The 17,336-nt window shown below is 39.3% G+C and overlaps 1 protein-coding gene across 2 annotated transcripts in view; it reads left to right on the top strand.

Moving 5' to 3' along the window:
- The window catches only part of creb3l1 (cAMP responsive element binding protein 3-like 1), a 57,206-nt gene that overhangs the window by 1,392 nt on the left and 38,478 nt on the right, over positions 1–17,336 (top strand). The window lies entirely within an intron of this gene.

The following is a 17,336-nucleotide window of genomic DNA, read 5'->3' as shown; positions in this document are numbered from 1 at the left end:
GCTGTTTGTAAATGTTGCAGTTTATAAATAAAGATTTTTTTTTTTTTTAAAAAGAAAGAAAAAAAAAAGCCTCTGCGCATGCGCATAGCATAGATCCAACGAATTGATGACTAAATTAATCGGCAACTATTTTTTATAATTGATTAGTTGTTGCAGCCCTAATTCTAAGTAACAAAGACTTAATTTAGAGTTATTTGGTTAGGTTTAGGGCCAGGGTTAGAGAGTTAGGGTTATAATAAGGCCATGCCGAATAAGGCATTAATAAGTACTTAATAATGACTAGTTAAGAGCCAATATGTTACTAATTTGCATGTTAATAAGCAACTAATTAATGGTGAATATGTTCCCCATACTAAAGTGTTACCATGTTTGTTTTACCGGTGCACAAAATGAACCGTGCATGAACATCACCTTGTTCAAAGAACAAAACCAACACAGTGCATGAACTCACAACAAATTACACACCTGCAAATCAGTCTGACTTCTGCTGTTGCCGTATCCGTAATACGCCGATAGGGAGAAGTTTTTATTTACACGATGAGTCAGGTGTGTCTTGACCTCCGCCGAACCCCTGAGCCCGACTCACCGAACCCCTAGGGTTCGATCGAACCCAGTTTAAGAACCACTGCCTTAGTGTGTGAATGTGAGTGTGAATGTTGTCTGTCTATCTGTGTTGGCCCTGCGATGAGGTGGAGACTTGTCCAGCGTGTACACAGCCTTCCGCCCGATTGTAGTTGAGATAGGCTGCAGCGACCCCAAAAGGGACAAGCGGTAGGAAATGGATCGATGGATGGATGGATGGATAATCAAAAGCATATTTTTGTGAAGCAGCTCTTTTACTGCCTCAATATCCCAGACTAGAGCAGGGGTGTCAAACATACGGCCCGTGGGCCGGATCAGGCCCGCGAACAGGTTTTATCCGGCAGTTATACTGTCATATTGAGTAAAGACTATTTTTTGTATTTGCAAACCTTACGAAAACACCTGATTCTAGTAAAACTCACATAGATACATTATCACAGGCATTTTTAGACATATTTCATTTTTGGTTTTGGAGTTATGTTTATATAACTTTCTTTATTTGGTATGCCAGTTATAGACTTAGGCTTAGACTTAGACTTAGACAAACTTTAATGATCCACAAGGGAAATTGTTCAATATACTGTCATATTGAGTAAAAAAAACTATTTTTTGTCTTTGCAAACCTTACAAAAGATAATTTTTCTAGTAAAACTCACAAATATACATTATTCCAGTTATTATTAGACATTTTGCATGTTTGGTTTAAGAGTTATGTTTGAATACATTTGTATTGCTTTTTTCATATTATCTCAGGATTCTAAGAACATTACTGTCATATTGAGTAAAAAACACATTTTTGGGTTTGCAAGCCTTAAAAAAACATATGTTGCCATGTATAAAAATGAGCTGCATTTTTTTTTAATGAAAGAAACTGCTGTTCTGAACGTGTCCACTGGATGTCACAATAGCAATTCTGTTAGGACTAGCAAGAGGTACAAAGTAAAGCGTGGCTGCGGCTCCTCTCCCTCGACCCAAATGAATCTTAAAACCTGCCGTTTTATGTCTTCTGCTTCGAACACATCGTTATTTTGGCACCCTTACTCCCCCATAATGTCTCTGTCAAAAATGACAAAACATAACCGTTTTGAATAGTTTTACCGCCGTTTCTTACGGTTTGTTGAGTTAGCACTGAATTGATTCGTGGACATGACAAAGGGGGTTTTTGATACCTCAAAGAGTTTACATGTTGTGTTTTTTGTTCAATCCCAGAAAGACTGTGATTTAAATTTTAATCCTGGCTTTGTAGATACACTGAGACACTACTCATTAATGAGCACTTGGGGGATTTGCACTGCTCGTCTGGGGGATGCTACGTTGTAAAATCAACGCACCTCATCTGCCTGTTGCACCCGGACCCGGACATCGGGAGGGCGGGGACACGTGCTATTAATGCGATTATGATTATTAGTTATAATATTTAATTAATAACAAAAAAAGTATATTTTTGGGAAGCAGCTCTTTTACTGCCTCAATATCCAGACTAGACCAGGGGTGTGAGCCGGATCAGGCCCCTGAAAAGGTTTTATCCGGCCCGCGTGATGAGTTTGCCAAGTATTTTTTTATGAAAGTAACTGCTGTTCTGAATGTGCCCACTGGATGTCACAATAGCAATTCTGTTAGGACTAGCAAGAGGTACTTAAAACCCGCCGTTTTATGTCTTCTGCTTCAAACACATTGTTATTTTGGCACCCTTACTCCCCCATAATGTCTCTGTCAAAAATGAGAAAACGTAACCCTTTTGAATAGTTTTTACCTCTGTTTCTCATGGTTTGTTTGATTGATACGTGGACATGACCAAGGAGGTATTTGATACCTTGAAGAGTTTACATGTTGTGTTTTTTGTTCAATCCCAGAAAGACTGTGACTCAAAGTTTAATCCTGGCTTTGTAGATACACTGAGACGAAGTTTAAGCTCATTGTGTTCTTCATTGTGTTTTTGAAACTGCACCAATTTCCTCTGAATTTTCAACAAACCTGAAGTGTTTTGTCCAGAGGATTATTTGTGATTTGTACATTTTCATTATGTGCTTGTTCTATTTAGTAAAACAAAGTAAGCAACCTGAAGTTGTCTTTATTTTTAAGTTATCATGCAATGATTTTACCATTCCGGCCCACTTGGGAATAGATTTTCCTCCATGCGGCCCCTGAGCTAAAATGAGTTTGACACCCCTGGCCTAGACCAAATGATACGTTCAAGGACGAAAGAAATCCTTGAACAAGTAGGTGTAGTGCAGGGGCAGGGGGCCCCTTAACAAGATTTTGTTTATAGCCCCATTTTGTTATTTAATATTACTTATTTATTATGATTATTACACAATCCCACCCCACCTTAAAGCTAACATTACCGCCAAACATACACACGTGCACTAAAAAATAATTGTTGACTTAATTTGGTTGAAACTAGCTTTTTAAACACCCTAATAAGGTTTTTGCATTCAGCATGCAACTTGTAACGTCTCCAAGATTTTGAAAGGAAAAGCCTTGAGAAGGTTTTTTTTTAATGGGTATCTCAGTTCTTCTCAAATAGTGGGCCAGGCCCCTCTAGAGGTGCACAATGCGATGCCGGATAATATGCTTTCACAGTATTATGCAGTATGCTTCAAACCCCGCTTCGAAAAACTGTACTCATTGTAGCTATTAGTCTTGACAACTTTTTTTGATTAATAACAAAAAAATCAGTACAAATTGTAATCAATTTGAATTTATTATTATTTACTGAGTTTATTTACAGTATAAAATGGTTCAAGTGGGTTAAGAAATGTTCACAGTTCACTGTTAATAATGATTGACTTTTGTTTTTTTTTCAGGCAAATTGATTTTAAACTTTTGCACTTTAAATATTCTCTGTTACAGACTAAAAAATGTAGATAAAGTTATTATTTTTGTAAGTTGATCAATTTTCTTTAGTTTTTCTTTGTTGTTCTCTTTAATGTTAGTAACGATACAATGTTATGCAGAGGTGTACTTATAACAATTTGATTGACAAATGATAATATTTATAGTTGTACAGAGAGTGGAGGGGCAGTGAATGTTTTTTCTTCTATATAGGGGGGGCTTAACCGAAAATAAATGAGAAGCATTATAATAATCCTACTAATTCATGTAGGATTATTATTAGTGAATGATAATTATCGTAATAAGTCGGGGTGCTCCTAAAAATGCAAAATTAAGAATACATTTTTAAAAATACATTTTTAGGCCTTGCTTATACTCGCTGTGGGTATACATCAGCAACCGAAAGAAGGTTTTGTAACCTGTAACCTGTTTTGAAAAGGTTTTATTAAAATCATTATATTAATTAATACATTGCGAGAATCAGTTTGAATTGAGAATAGTGTTGAATCGAGAATCGATTCCGAATTGAATCGTCACCCCAAGAATTGAAATCGCATCGAATTATGAGATGCCCAAAGATTCCCATCTCTAATAATATTAAATCGTTATTATACTTATAACTATTAGTGCATCTACTCTGGGTTAAGCATCCCATGTCTTTAAAAACTAGTGACGCCTCTGTTTCGAATATTAATCAAGGTTACTTGAACGCACTACAGTTGTGCTATTAGATATTTTGTCCGATGCTGCCACAAATAAATGTATCCTATTTTTTACCTTATATCAATCACCTTACCCTGATTCCCAAATGTTGGTGCAGTGAATGCATAAAAGTGAGCTTAGATGACGTTATGACGTCTGCATTGAATGAACAGTGAAGTGTTCAGTGCTGCCCAGCAGGCACAAGACATTGATACAGCGTTAATTATACATACATGTCCTTTAAAACTGACTTTAACGTTGCAAAATGGTTGTATTTGTAAATTGAGACAATGTTGGTGTTTAACGATGGATCCACGTTGTTGGTTGGGAAATGACCAAATTTCAATGGTCAAATCAACATCACTGTCATGTCTGTGTGATCATGTTTTGTTTTAGTCATGTTCGGTTTTGTTTTTGGACTCTTTGTGCACTTTTGTTTGTTTTGTCACCATAGCAACCCATTAGTTTTCACCTGTCATGTCACGCACCTGTTTCACGTTTTGAGTCACGCACCTGTTTTCACTAAACATTTCACTGCTATTTAAGCCGGTCTGTTTCTGTTGTTCGTCCTGGTGATATAATCCTTTCATACTATGCTTCTTCTGACACCCCTGCTACCTCGTTTTGTCTTCAAGCTGCCATAGTTCCATGCCAAGTACGTTTTTGTTTATTGTTCATAGTTTCTGCCTTTGTGCAAGTTTTGTTTCATTAGTCAAGTTTGTTCTCCGCCATTGTGCGCGCCTTTTGTTTGCTTCCTTTTTTGTAGTCTGTTAGTGTTAAAATAAAAAGAAGTACTTACATTCACGTCATGCCCGCGCCAACTTTCCTTTGTATTCCGGGAAAACACAACCCAAGGTCCACGGATTGACAGTCACAAGCTGATATTGAATAAACGTTGTCAAAAAGCATGTTGTTTCAATGTTGTATATGTGTTGCAGAATATTGGTTGGAAAATGATAAAAATTCAAAGGTCAAATCAATGTCAGAACCCAACATTGAATAAACGTTGTCATAAAGCATGTTGTTCCAAATGTTATGTTTGAGTTACTCAATATCAGGACCTAATGCAACATGTTGTCAATGTTGTTTTAATGACTTGTGCCTGCTGGGTGGATTTGTCGCTACCAGACAGAATTAACCATTTTGCATTTTATGTAAAGGGGGGAGGTGGCGACTTGTCCAAGGTGTACCTTGACTTCCGCCCGAATGCAGCTGGGATCGACTCCAGTCACCCGAGAGGGACAAGCGGTAGAAAATGGATGGATGTAAGGGGTGTAGGTTGTGTCACACATTCCAACCTATGACGACAAAATAGATTTTATCTGAACTTTTATACCTCGTCTTTTATAGCTGATGGATTTAAAGTAGAGATGTCCGATAATATCGGACTGCCGATATTATCGGCCGATAAATGCTTTAAAATGTAATATCGGAAATTATCGGTATCTGTTTAAAAATTATTGGTATCGGTTTTAAAAAGTAAAATGTATGACTTTTTAAAACGCCGCTGTGTACACGGACGTACGGAGAAGTACAGAGCGCCAATTAGGGCTGCAACTAACAACTAATTTGATAATCGAGTAATCTGTTGATTATTACTTTGATTAATCGATTAATAATCGGATAAAAGAGACAAACTACATTTCTATCTATTCCAGTATTTTATTGAAAAAAAACAGCATACTGGCACCATACTTATTTTGATGATTGTTTCTCAGCTGTTTGTAAATGTTGTAGTTTATAAATAAAGGTTTTTAAAAAAAGAAAAAGAAAAAAAAAGTAGCCTCTGCGCATAGCATAGATCCAACAAATCGATGACTAAATTAATCGGCAACTATTTTTTTAATCGATTTAATCGATTAGTTGTTGCAGCCCTAGGGCCAATAAACCTTCAAGGCACTGCCTTTGCGTACCGGCCCAGTCACATAATATCTACGGCTTTTCACACTCACATGTGAATGCATGCATACTTGGTCAACAGCCATACAGGTCACACTGAGGGTGGCCGTATAAACAACTTTAACACTGTTACAAATATGCGCCACACTGTGAACCCACACCAAACAAGAATGACAAACACATTTCGGGAGAACATCCGCACCGTCACACAACATAAACACAACAGAACAAATACCCAGAACCCCTTGCAGCACTAACTCTTCCGGGGCGCTACAATATACTCCCCGCCCACCTCAACCTCCTCATGCTCTCTCAAGGAGAGCATGTCCCAAATTCCAAGCTGCTGTTTAGAGGCATGTTCAAAAAAAAATGCACTTTGTGACTTCAATAATAAATATGGCAGTGCCATGTTGGCATTTTTTTCCATAACTTGAGTTGATTTTTGGGGAAAAACCTTGTTACATTGTTTAATGCATCCAGCGGGATATCACAACAAAATTAGGCATAATAATGTGTTAATTCCACGACTGTATATATCGGTATCGGTTGATATCGGAATCGGTAATTAAGAGTTGGACAACAACGGAATATCGGCAAAAAAGCCATTATGGGACATCTCTAATTTAAAGAAAAAAAAAATCTTCAAATCATTACAAAAGCCAGGGTCATGGTCATGTGGCCCTTCTGAGGGGTTTTGGCCCGAGTATAATGGTTAATGCCTGTGCAGAGGCATCCAAAGTACAAAATGACATAATTCATTTAATATAATTACAAATAATTAGCTTTGTCTGCGGTAACGCAAAGCTGAGTTAAATATGTTGCACTGCGCTGCACATTTGACTTACAAAGCCTAGCATTTAATGAAGTAAACAAAAGCTGTTGAATATCAACTTCGTTTTTCTGCATGCAGCCCTCGACCCTGGTGTAGTGTGTCCACACCTGATTAAGCTTATCACCACCTGATAAATCTTTCTGACATTTACAGGATGGTGTGACTGCTGGTCTTTGGTTTGTCATTCTCACGCCAATGTGCTGTTATCAGTGTATTTTCTATAACGCCCAAATATTCAATAGTTTTGGGATACATTACAGCACGTTGGAGTCTTTGCACATTCTTTTTCTATACCACTTGTCCTCTGTTGCAGCCTATCATCACAATTTCGAGCCTTTACTGAAGCACATTTTTTGGTACGTGACAGAACCCACGAAAGCGCAGGTTTAAACTTTCAAAGTCCAAACACATCAGCTCTCGCCTTGAGGCTTCAGGGTGCTTACCACTCTTCCAATTGTGCTACCCGCCATCCTCTGCCCCTATTGAAAAACAACAGGTTACCAGTGGCAACAGCAGTAGCCGGTAATGTCTGCTACATGCGTGTGTGGTTTGTTTGCGTTTCATTTTAGCTGCGGCAACATGAATTGCAACAGACTGATCAGTGACAATGTAAAAGCTATTGTAGCATGTGACAAGAAGCAGATTTAGGGACATTTTGATTTCTTGCGACAAAATGGCAAAGGTTAATGATGGCCATCGTGTGTCGAACCATGGCTGACTTTTTTTTTTTTTTACCCCTCATTCATGGATACGCAGACTCCCGCTGCACATTAATGTTAATGACTTCATCAAGGACGGTGTTAGCGTTAATCATAGTTCTTGCTTCTGTTCTGTTTTCCCTTTTAAGTAGTGCTTCCACAGACCTTGTTTTTAGTCAGTTAATTGTACTTGTTTCCCCTGGTACTGTCACGCCAAATTTCTTCCCCCTACAAAAACCTCCCCCCAACCCATTTACTTCCTCTTACGTCAGGGGTCGGCAACCTTTACCAGTCAAAGAGCCACTTTGATCAGTTTCACAAATTATAGAAAACAATGGGAGCCGCAAAAAATTTTTGAAATTTAAAATGAAATAACACTGCATACAAAGTTTTTTTTTTGCTTTGTGCTACGTATAAAACAGGGGTCTCAGACACGCTGCCCACACCTTAATATGGAATTTGAATGATGGTGCGGCACGCGGGTTTTATATGAATTGCGATTGTCAGCGTCATGCGTGCCGAGATGGTTCAGCATATAGCACCCACTACAACCAGCGTGCTTGATTAGCCACACGTTGTGTGCACCCACTACAACCAGCGTGCTTGATTAGCCACACGTTGTGTGGGCTACCACTTGCTCACGTAAGTGACAGCAAGGCATACTTGCTCATCAACCACACAGGTTACACTGATGGTGGCGGTATAAAAAAAACTTTAACACTCTTACTAATAATGCGCCACACTGTGAACCCACACCAAACAAGAATGACAAACACATTTCGGGAGAACATCTGCACCGTAACACAACATAAACACAACAGAACACATACCCAGAATCCCATGCAGCCCTAACTCTTCCGGGATACATTATACACCCCCGCTACCAAACCCCGCCCACCTCAACCGACGCACAGAGAGGTGGGGGTTGATGTGTGAGGGAGCAGGGTTGGGGTGGGGGCGGGGTTTGGTGGTAGCAGGGGTGTATAATGTAGCCCGGAAGAGTCAGGGCTGCATGGGATTCTGGGTATTTGTCCTGTTTTGTTTGTCATCCTTGTTTGGTGTGGGTTCACAGTGTGGCGCATTATTAGTAAAAGTGTTAAAGTTGTTTTATATGGCCACCGTCAGTGTAACCTGTGTGGCTGTTGACCAAGTATGTATTGCTGTCACGTACGTGTGCAAGCTCCGGAGCCGCCGGTTGACGACCCCTGTCTTACGTCATTTCCTCTTACATCATTGACAGCGATCGATAGAATCCAAATCTCCTGAAAATGGTGGTGTCACATTTGTATTTATCTTTCCCAGGGGACTTATTTCAAACACCAGCAGGCTTCGAAAAATTCCAGGCAGAGTGTTAGGGCCGCTGCTGGGAACTTCTGTCTTTGTCGTAACGTGCAAAAAATATTAATTAATATATAATACAGTTAAACATAAACACAACATAACACATACCCAGAATCCCATGCAGCCCTAACTCTTCCGGGATACATTATACACCCCCGCTACCAAACCCCGCCCACCTCAACCGACGCACAGAGAGGTGGGGGTTGATGTGTGAGGGAGCAGGGTTGGGGTGGGGGCGGGGTTTGGTGGTAGCAGGGGTGTATAATGTAGCCCGGAAGAGTCAGGGCTGCATGGGATTCTGGGTATTTGTCCTGTTTTGTTTATGATGTGTTTGTCATCCTTGTTTGGTGTGGGTTCACGGTGTGGCGCATTATTAGTAAGAGTGTTAAAGTTGTTTTATATGGCCACCGTCAGTGTAACCTGTGTGGCTGTTGACCAAGTATGCATTGCTGTCACGTACGTGTGCAAGCAGAAGATGCATACTGTATAACAAGTGGTTGGGCTGGCACACTATTAATACAGATTGTAGAGGGTGTCAAATGTTGTACCATCATGGCACGCCCTTATTATAGATGTAAGGGTGAAAATCGAGAGTCACTGAATTCCGGAAGTCTCACGGGAAAATCGGGGGGTTCGGCAAGTAAGCTGCTGAGCCGCATCAGAGTGATCAAAGAGCCGCATGCGGCTCCGGAGCCGCGGGTTGCCGACCCCTGTCTTACGTCATTTCCTCTTACGTCATTGACAGCGATCGATAGAATCCAAATCTCCTGAAAATGGTGGTGTCACATTTGTATTTATCTTTCCCAGGGGACTTATTTCAAACACCAGCAGGCTTCGAAAAATTCCAGGCGGAGTGTTAGGGCCGCTGCTGGGAACTTCTGTCTTTGTCGTAACGTGCAAAAAATATTAATTAATATATAATACAGTTAAATGTCTGTACTTTAAATCAACATTATAATTGGCTCATTACGGAAAGTGACTTGACGCAGAGGGCAAAGTTTATAATTGTAGAGAATTCAAAATCATGTCAGGGTTATTATCGGGGTTGTTGGCAATTATTTGTATTATTTGCTAAAAACTGCTCCTACTCACGTCTCAATATTGGGCTACCACGGACCAGCCGCATACAGTAGGGATGTCCCGATCTAGGTTTTTGCACTTCCGATCCGATACCGATATTGTTTTTGCATTTCCGATCCGATACCGATACTGACCGATACCGATACTGACCGATACTGGCCTATCCGAGCATGTATTAAAGTTTAAAGTTATTTAGCCTACTTAGTTGTCAGAATCATGTTGAAAAGGGTTTTAGTACTCTTGATAACAACTAGCCAGCTGAATTAGGGGAGTTTGAATAATACACAATGGTTGGTAACAAGAAACTGACCTGTTCATTCAAGGATAAACACAAAATAGACAAAATTATACATGACAAACAGAAATGGCATCATTGAACTAGGGCTGGGCGATATGGCCTTTTTTTAATATTGCGATATTTTAAGGCCATATTGCGATACATAATATATATCTCGATATTTTGCCTTAGCCTTGAATGAACACTTGATGCATATAATCACAGCAGTATGATGATTCTATGTGTTTTGATTGATTGATTGAGACTTTTATTAGTAGGTTGCACAGTGAAGTACATATTCCGTACAATTGACCACTAAATGGTAACACCCCAATAAGTTTATCAACTTGTTTAAGTCGGGGTCCACTTAAATTGATTCATGATACAGATATATACTATCAGATATATACTATCATCATAATACAGTCATCACACAAGATAATCACATTGAATTATTTACATTATTTATAATCCAGGGTGTGGAGGGGGGCGCCGGATGTAAGTGTCAAAAAGACAGCCAAAAGAGTTTGATATGAGAATAAATCTAAAGTTAAAATATAGGGTAGAAATGCACCCATTTGCAGGAAATGTAGTCTTGATTTTCAAAATTTTCTTTCAAGGCTTGCATGTCTACATTAAAACATTCTTCTTCATACTGCATTAATATATGCTACTTTTAAACTTTCATGCAGAGAAGGAAATCACAACTAAAAAAATCACTAATTTTTTCATACGGTGTTGATCTGGACATTTTTGCCTCGGCATTTTGATGGTGTGGACGTGTGGCACCGAATGGAGATAAGCGTCTCGACAGACGTCACAATATTTGAACAATGATGACGAAAACTGTTTTCTCTGTCGTGTCCGTGTGTCGAAAATTGTTATGCGCTTATTTTTTTATTTGATTTTGTGCGTGGCATAGATTTGCTATGCGCAGAGGACGCTTAAACAGTGCGCAATTGCACTGTTTAGAGGGAGCGTTGCTCGCACGGCTGCGCTAGCATCACAGCTAACGTTAGCCATGCTGCTACCTCTCTGCTGGGAGAGGGCGTATACGTATGTGACGTATGACGTGACAGTATGTGACGTATGATGTGACACTATGTGACGTGTGTAAGAAGGTGCACTTGCTGTCTGTGAGAGGGAGACACAGGAAAGAGTGAGAAGAGCCTGTCGTGTAATGCCAGCAGCTAAAAGCAACTGCGTGAGAATTCACAGACCTGTGGATGTGTTGAAGGTGTGCTGGAAAATGCGGAACGGAAATTACGGCGCAGCAGAAAAGTGGAATGTATTATTTAAATCGATGCGTTGGAAAACACGGACCGGAGTTTTTTTTAAAACTGGATCTGGATCGGCATTTTCCCATGCCTTGCCGATACGCAATTTTTGGCAAATATCGGCAGCCGATCCGATCCAAATATCGGATCGGGACATCCCTAGCATACAGTAAAGGTATGTTCTTACTCGAAGTTAGGGTGAATGTCAGTAAATCGTGTTTGCCAACAATATCAACCTAAAACCCATCCGTCTGAAAGAAAAAGTAACCCTGAAGTAGTGTTGACCCGTGGAAAACGAATCAAAAATCGTTTAATTCTCCGTCAAATGTGCAGTCAGGAATATCCTCAAGTTAATTTGTCCGATTAATACAGACGTTTTGTTAACGCTATATTATAAAAAAAAAAAATAAAAAAATAAAAAAACAAGTATCCTTCCAGCGACGTGCAGTCAAAGCCGAAGTGTTATCGATCGCTGTCAATGACGTAAGAGGAAATGACATAAGTAAGAGGAAATGACGTAAGAGGAAATGACCCCGGAAGTAAATGGGGGGGGGGGGAAGAAATTTGGCGTGACAGTACCATCAATAGTCAGTGGAAACTCAAAGGTCAACGCTCCAAAAATGATAAAAATCTGGAGTTCAGTCAAAGATTTCTGGAAATTTCTCAATAATGTCTCCAAAAAGTTGTCGTTCAAACCTCCATCATGCATCAGCAAATCTGTTAGTATCTAACTCAACAAGTTAGTCATTTTCTTTGTTTAGTTTTCTCACCATACCAGTGATGGCGAAGAGGAAATGTCTACCGCTAATCATTTAACAGGAATCGGAACTTACTGTGACGTCGGAAAATGTCACAGATAATGCACACTGATTATACACAACTCACCACTTATTCATCCCAACAATACCTATACAACTCATACAGTGCTACTGTAATCAGATTACATCTGTCTGTAACGCAGAAGTAGTGTACAGTCGTCACTCGCTATATCGTGCTTCAATGTATGTGACTTCACTACATCACATTTCTTTGGGGGGGGGGGTCAATTTTTTTAAAGCATTTTATACGTATTTTGACCTAAATCAAGCATTTTCATTTAATCAAATAAAAATTATAGCAAACCAATCAAAGCACGCTGTTTAGTATCGTCGTCACTGATTGGCTCAGCCTCAGACAAACGGGTGAAAATGTATTTAATTATTTCAGGAGGGCTTTCATATTCGTAAAACATTTTTTATGCTCTAGCTATTAAAATATTTGATTTCTAATTAACGATTCTAACGATCCTTCTTCGCTGAAAATTATTTATCAGAATTAGGCTCCGTGGGATTACGGTACAGTGTTCCCTCGCCACTTTGTGGTTTACTTACTGCGGTCTCAGTTGGGGCTCCAATGATTTATCAACTATATTGATTAATTTGATTAGAAAACAGCTTTGATTTATATTCTGCTGTTTAATCAGGGTACATTTGAAAATATTATAAAATCCGAACCGCGTGGAGTGGGAGGAACTTTAATAAAGGCTTAGTGGCCACATGCGTGGACAGCACCTTTTAGCTCTTATTTCCAAAATTGTGTACACTACTGAATTGGGGTCTTATGGCCGCTTATGTGGACACTTATACTGCCATCTGGTGGTGTCATAAGAGTATAACATACAATGGAATTTGGGAAAAAAAAGTGTAAAAATAAGAATTAGCATGTCACTAAACATGAAGTACACGTTTGTGTACTCATTGACTAAGTACAGCATATCAAAAGATGATTCTTAGTTTTTATTCTAATTAGGGTCCAATAAGCCTAAATAGCAAAGAGAAATAAAAAAAGCCTGTAAACAAACAGCGTGGGCCTTAAGTATGCGAACATAGTTTCCACACGGCCGCTGTGATCTGTGTGGTGGCGAACCGCAAAAAGTTTTTCATCTTTACGCATGTATTTAATGCACACATGGTAAAAGTGCAATGTTAATGTTGATGATGTGCGTTTATTAGAAGGGAAAAAAATGAAGGTCACGGCAAGCGGAAAACATTTTTATTTCAACAAATTCCCCTTATATACGCATTGAGGCTATAAAGTGTGTTTTATCCGATTACTTGATTGATCAAACAGACTAATCAATAGATTAGTCCATTACTAAAGTAATCTATAGCTGCAGTCGTAGTCTCAGTGCATCGTGGATTTTAAAGTGTACCTTTGTGTACCATTGAGTAGCCCTGGGTTCATTGAGTTCACTGGGATTCAAATACCAATTGAGGTTTTTAAAATTGTGTATGAAGTGTTTTAATAGGTTGTAAGTGTATGGAGGGCTTATGAACACTTTCCAATGCATATCATATTCATAAAAATCATAGACTGAATAGTGTCCCTTGTTTGCGGAAATTGACGTACCACACGGGGGTCGAGGGAACACTGTGATGCATTACTGTAAATAGTAGAAGTTATCACCTTACAGTTGCGGATCAAAACAAATCCTGTTACGGTCGCTACTTTCTGGGAAGACCGAAACTTTTCGAGACGACCGAGACTCAAATTCAGGCACATTACTAAACAGCGGAGTATATGGAGCCACTAGGCGGGTCTTCCTGCACGGCTGTAGAACACTACACCAACATGCTGCACGGCTGAACCCTGGTCACTGAGGCTAGTGCATTTCAGGTGACATTGTGTTATAATCCAAATGTATTCTAGTGATTTTTTTAGCAGTGAGTAACTTAGTAAAGCCAAGGAATGGCTTTTAAGTACCTAGTCATGCGTGATGACGTTCATGGATGCTAAAATATTTCTTAAAACGTTCGTACGTTCAGATATCAATTGTTAGAACAGATTAAAACACTTTACAATATTTCCTAAGGGGAAAAACTTGTCTTGAAATGTTTTGTTTTGTACTGTAATATGAGTGCATTTCTCTATACTCATATATACATACATAGACTTTATAGTGTTTCGGTACATCAAATGCCGGAAAACTGTGCACTTTTACTATGCAGGTTTGCCTTTGCTTTTAAATAGTTTTTTTTTTTTCTTCTTCTTTTTTTGGGGGTTTAGTCTCCATTCAGACCTTGCACTCCAGCTGTTGAAAGACACACCCAACTCATTTGCATGCTCACTGCTGGTTGGCCACGGAGCTGCCAAAAGGAATGTGAGCAGGCATGCTACTGTGTGTGCGAGTTTCTGTGTGTGTGAGAGACCGTCTGAAAGTAAAACCGTCTTCTGTTTTCCTGAGAACTATACTTGACTTTAGTCCACACACAGGGACCACATTAACTCGGAGAGAGTGAAGCTAAATGTAGCCAAACCACCGCAGCCACATTAAAACAAATACAGTATAGGGAGCACTGGTTTGTTTTGAACTCCATGGCATTATTGCAGTTTCATTTTACAATTGTATTTCTTATTAGCAGCCATGCAAGGTGTCAGTCAAATAGGTGAGATTCTTCTATGATCAAGTGTTTAGCCCAAATTCCAACCAACCATCCATCCATCTTCTTCCGCTTATCTGAGGTCGGGTTGCGAGGTCAGCAGCCTAAGCAGGGAAGCCCAGACTTAAAATACAAAACCCAAAACCAGTGAAGTTGGCACGCTGTGTAAATCTTAAATAAAAAAAACGATTACAATGATTTGCAAATCCTTTTCAACCTATATTCAACTGAATAGACTGCAAAGACAAGATACTTAACGTTCGAACTGGTAAACGTTGTTATTTTTTGCAAATATTAGCTCATTTGGAATTTGATGCCTGCAACATGTTTCAAAAAAGCTGGCCCAAGTGGCAAAAAAGACTGAGAAAGTTGAGGAATGCTCATCAAACACTTATTTGGAACATCCCACAGGTGAACAGGCTAATTGGGAACAGGTGGGTGCCATGATTGGGTATAAAAGCAGCTTCCATGAAATGCTCAGTCATTCACAAAGAAGGATGGGGTGAGCGTCATCACTTTGTGAACAAATGCGTGAGCAAATTGTCGAACAGTTTAAGAACAGCATTTCTCAACAAGGTAATGCAAGGAATTTAGGGATTTCACCATCTATGGTCGGTAATATCATCAGAAAAATCACTGCACAAGGCCAAAAACCAACATTGAATGCCTGTGACCTTCGATCACTCAGGCGGTACCGCATCAAAAACCGACATCAGTGTGTAAAGGATATCACCACATGGGCTCAGGATCACTTCAGAAAACCATTGTCAGTAACCATTTATCAACAACACCCAGAAACGCAGGCCGGCTTCGCTGGGCCCAAGCTCATCTGAGATGGACTGATACAAAGTGGAAAAGTGTTCTGTGGTCTGACGAGTCCAGATTTCAAATTGTTTTTGGAAACTGTGGACGTAGTGTCCTCCGGACCAAAGAGGAAAATAGCCATTCGGACTGTTATAGGCGCAAAGTTCAAAAGCCAGCATCTGTGATGGTATGGGGGTGTAATAGTGCCCGAGGCATGGGTAACTTACACATCTGTGAAGGCACCATTTATGCTGAAATGTACATACAGGTGTTGGAGCAACATATGTTGCATTCCAAGCATTGTCTTTTTCATAGACGCCCCTGCTTATTTCAGTAAGACAATGCCTAGCCACATTCTGCACGTGTTACAACAGTGTTGCTTCGAAGTAAAAGAGTGCACGTACTAGACTGGCCTACCTGTAGTCCAGACCTGTCTCCCATTAAAAATGTGTGGCGCATTATAAAGCGTAAAATACGACAACGGAGACCCCGGACTGTTGAACAACTTAAGCTGTACATCAAGCAAGAATGGGAAAGAATTCCACCTGAAAAGCTTTAAAAATTGGTCTCCTCAGTTCCCAAATGTTTACAAAGTGTTGTTAAAAGGAAAGGCCATGTAACACAGTGGTAAAAATGGCCCCTGTACCAACTTTTTTGCAATATGTCGCTCCCATCAAATTCTAAGTTAATGATTATTTGCAAAAAAAAATACCGGTAGGTTTCTTTTCTTTGCAGTCTATTAAAGTGAATATCAGTTGAAAAGGATTTGCAAATCATTGTATTCTGTTTTTATTAAAACATTATTATTCTCATAGTAGCAGTGGTACTATTGTATTGTTAGTGTACAGGAGCTTTTCTTGTTTTTGTTTGTATAGTATTGTTCTGTGTGGAATGAGTGAGAGGGGTTGGGATATTATAAGCATTTGCTTCATCCAACCCCTTTTCAAGCCTTGCATAAATGTCTCTGCCAAAATGTAAAAAAAAAAAAAGTGTGTTGTTGTACTGTGCAGGTTTGAAATAAATAATTCAATTCAATTCATTAACGATTTACACAACGTGCCACCTTCACTGGTTTTGGGTTTTGTACATTGGAAAGTTAGCGCCTTCTAGGCATCAGTGTAAATGTTGCAAACAGCCCCTTTAAAAGGTGAATTGTTACAAATTGCACACATGAAGGAAAATGAGATGCTGTGCTCCTCTTTAACTTGGGTGGATTGTGAAATAATATAGTTCCTCAATGATTTTGCAGGCTTTTTTGTGATCATTTGAGATAATCATGACTGATACCCAGCAATTTTTATACAAAGTTGTATTGTTTTGAGGCTTATTTTAAGAATTTGTAATCAATACTGTATGTGCTCTTATCACCTGAATCCCAAAAAGGACAGGATTACGACCAATCAAAATCTGCTTTGCTTGCATATTACATATTACAAGAACAGAGCACATTTTTTTTAAATCTTTGACATCAATTTAACAGTTGCCTGCAGTATCTCATGGACATTTGCTGGGATGCCATGATTATCCCCAAAAATTGAGATGGAAGTTGCAGTGTTTTTCTAATATATTCGAAAAACATTGCAACTTCCA

This window comes from Nerophis lumbriciformis, linkage group LG23, assembly GCF_033978685.3.
Source record: "Nerophis lumbriciformis linkage group LG23, RoL_Nlum_v2.1, whole genome shotgun sequence".
Classification (NCBI taxonomy): domain Eukaryota; kingdom Metazoa; phylum Chordata; class Actinopteri; order Syngnathiformes; family Syngnathidae; genus Nerophis; species Nerophis lumbriciformis.
Note: the sequence above shows the minus strand (reverse complement) of the source record. Positions and strands in the feature narration are given on the sequence as shown.